The 3,010-nt window shown below is 42.2% G+C and overlaps 5 non-coding genes across 5 annotated transcripts; all 5 read left to right on the top strand.

Moving 5' to 3' along the window:
* Nucleotides 1–694: 694 nt before the first annotated feature.
* LOC129088723 (5S ribosomal RNA) lies at nucleotides 695–813 on the top strand. Its single transcript, XR_008531085.1, has one exon. It is a non-coding gene; the product is annotated as a 5S ribosomal RNA (ribosomal RNA).
* A 380-nt stretch (nucleotides 814–1,193) lies between these two features.
* On the top strand, nucleotides 1,194–1,312 carry LOC129088722 (5S ribosomal RNA). The gene has a single exon (XR_008531084.1). It is a non-coding gene; the product is annotated as a 5S ribosomal RNA (ribosomal RNA).
* Nucleotides 1,313–1,690: 378 nt separating this feature from the next.
* LOC129088721 (5S ribosomal RNA) lies at nucleotides 1,691–1,809 on the top strand. Its single transcript, XR_008531083.1, has one exon. It is a non-coding gene; the product is annotated as a 5S ribosomal RNA (ribosomal RNA).
* A 380-nt stretch (nucleotides 1,810–2,189) lies between these two features.
* Nucleotides 2,190–2,308, top strand: LOC129088720 (5S ribosomal RNA). Its single transcript, XR_008531082.1, has one exon. It is a non-coding gene; the product is annotated as a 5S ribosomal RNA (ribosomal RNA).
* A 380-nt stretch (nucleotides 2,309–2,688) lies between these two features.
* Nucleotides 2,689–2,807, top strand: LOC129088724 (5S ribosomal RNA). Its single transcript, XR_008531086.1, has one exon. It is a non-coding gene; the product is annotated as a 5S ribosomal RNA (ribosomal RNA).
* The last annotated feature ends 203 nt before the right edge of the window (nucleotides 2,808–3,010 follow it).

Here is a 3,010-nt window from a genome sequence, read left to right as displayed (position 1 = left end):
AAACTAGCATTTAATTTCTGAGTGTGCCTCTATGTTTATCAGGCGCACGTGGTATTATTAAGTGATTTCTTTTTCTTTTTTTCTTGAGTTTTGTTACCCCTTAACATGAATGTGATTCCTGTGTGTATTTCATTGTTTTGTGTAAATATTTACAGATGAATGTCTTTTGTATATATAAATTGGTGTTTTTGATAATAAAAAAAAAAAAAAAAAAAAACACGCCCGATCTCGTCTGATCTCGGAAGCTAAGCAGGGTCGGGCCTGGTCAGTACTTGGATGGGAGACCGCCTGGGAATACCAGGTGCTGTAAGCTTTTTTTCACTCCTCTTTACAAAAAGCAGAGGGCGCTGCTGCTTTTTCAGTGGACACCGACAGGGTGGGAAGGAAATAGCTAGATCATGACTTGCCGGTATAGAAATGACACAAATCCAGTTAAATGATGGCTTTCATCATTCCTAAGCTCATCGATCATTTTCTTTTCAATTTTATGCTAACGTATTCTACATTTCAACAGTAAATATTAATATTTTTACTGCACTACAATTGTGAACCTTATAGCCACTTTGTACATTCTGATTTGACATTTAAAAGCTGTGAGTTTGTCTGGCAATCTGCAGGCGCTCCCTGTATAGACGAAAGAGCAAAGCGTGGTGATATAGTATCTTTAAAAGGACCTTTGGTAGGCACGATATTTGCTTACGGCCATACCACCCTGAACACGCCCGATCTCGTCTGATCTCGGAAGCTAAGCAGGGTCGGGCCTGGTCAGTACTTGGATGGGAGACCGCCTGGGAATACCAGGTGCTGTAAGCTTTTTTCACTCCTCTTTACAAAAAGCAGAGGGCGCTGCTGCTTTTTCAGTGGACACCGACAGGGTGGGAAGGAAATAGCTAGATCATGACTTGCCGGTATAGAAATGACACAAATCCAGTTAAATGATGGCTTTCATCATTCCTAAGCTCATCGATCATTTTCTTTTCAATTTTATGCTAACGTATTCTACATTTCAACAGTAAATATTAATCTTTTTACTGCACTACATTTGTGATCCTTATAGCCACTTTGTACATTCTGATTTGACATTTAAAAGCTGTGAGTGTGTCTGGAAATCTGCAGGCGCTCCCTGTATAGACGAAAGAGCAAAGCGTGGTGATATAGTATCTTTAAAAGGCCCTTTGGTAGGCACAATATTTGCTTACGGCCATACCACCCTGAACACGCCCGATCTCGTCTGATCTCGGAAGCTAAGCAGGGTCGGGCCTGGTCAGTACTTGGATGGGAGACCGCCTGGGAATACCAGGTGCTGTAAGCTTTTTCACTCCTCTTTACAAAAAGCAGAGGCGCTGCTGCTTTTTCAGTGGACACCGACAGGGTGGGAAGGAAATAGCTAGATCATGACTTGCCGGTATAGAAATGACACAAATCCAGTTAAATGATGGCTTTCATCATTCCTAAGCTCATCGATCATTTTCTTTTCAATTTTATGCTAACGTATTCTACATTTCAACAGTAAATATTAATCTTTTTACTGCACTACATTTGTGATCCTTATAGCCACTTTGTACATTCTGATTTGACATTTAAAAGCTGTGAGTGTGTCTGGAAATCTGCAGGCGCTCCCTGTATAGACGAAAGAGCAAAGCGTGGTGATATAGTATCTTTAAAAGGCCCTTTGGTAGGCACAATATTTGCTTACGGCCATACCACCCTGAACACGCCCGATCTCGTCTGATCTCGGAAGCTAAGCAGGGTCGGGCCTGGTCAGTACTTGGATGGGAGACCGCCTGGGAATACCAGGTGCTGTAAGCTTTTTTCACTCCTCTTTACAAAAAGCAGAGGGCGCTGCTGCTTTTTCAGTGGACACCGACAGGGTGGGAAGGAAATAGCTAGATCATGACTTGCCGGTATAGAAATGACACAAATCCAGTTAAATGATGGCTTTCATCATTCCTAAGCTCATCGATCATTTTCTTTTCAATTTTATGCTAACGTATTCTACATTTCAACAGTAAATATTAATCTTTTTACTGCACTACATTTGTGAACCTTATAGCCACTTTGTACATTCTGATTTGACATTTAAAAGCTGTGAGTGTGTCTGGAAATCTGCAGGCGCTCCCTGTATAGACGAAAGAGCAAAGCGTGGTGATATAGTATCTTTAAAAGGCCCTTTGGTAGGCACAATATTTGCTTACGGCCATACCACCCTGAACACGCCCGATCTCGTCTGATCTCGGAAGCTAAGCAGGGTCGGGCCTGGTCAGTACTTGGATGGGAGACCGCCTGGGAATACCAGGTGCTGTAAGCTTTTTTCACTCCTCTTTACAAAAAGCAGAGGGCGCTGCTGCTTTTTCAGTGGACACCGACAGGGTGGGAAGGAAATAGCTAGATCATGACTTGCCGGTATAGAAATGACACAAATCCAGTTAAATGATGGCTTTCATCATTCCTAAGCTCATCGATCATTTTCTTTTCAATTTTATGCTAACGTATTCTACATTTCAACAGTAAATATTAATCTTTTTACTGCACTACAATTGTGAACCTTATAGCCACTTTGTACATTCTGATTTGACATTTAAAAGCTGTGAGTGTGTCTGGAAATCTGCAGGCGCTCCCTGTATAGACGAAAGAGCAAAGCGTGGTGATATAGTATCTTTAAAAGGCCCTTTGGTAGGCACAATATTTGCTTACGGCCATACCACCCTGAACACGCCCGATCTCGTCTGATCTCGGAAGCTAAACAGGGTCGGGCCTGGTCAGTACTTGGATGGGAGACCGCCTGGGAATACCAGGTGCTGTAAGCTTTTTTCACTCCTCTTTACAAAAAGCAGAGGGCGCTGCTGCTTTTTCAGTGGACACCGACAGGGTGGGAAGGAAATAGCTAGATCATGACTTGCCGGTATAGAAATGACACAAATCCAGTTAAATGATGGCTTTCATCATTCCTAAGCTCATCGATCATTTTCTTTTCAATTTTATGCTAACGTATTCTACATTTCAACAGTAA

The sequence above is a fragment of the Anoplopoma fimbria genome, unplaced genomic scaffold (assembly GCF_027596085.1).
Source record: "Anoplopoma fimbria isolate UVic2021 breed Golden Eagle Sablefish unplaced genomic scaffold, Afim_UVic_2022 Un_contig_3292_pilon_pilon, whole genome shotgun sequence".
Classification (NCBI taxonomy): Eukaryota; Metazoa; Chordata; class Actinopteri; order Perciformes; family Anoplopomatidae; genus Anoplopoma; species Anoplopoma fimbria.
This window is presented reverse-complemented; position numbering and strand designations above follow the sequence as displayed.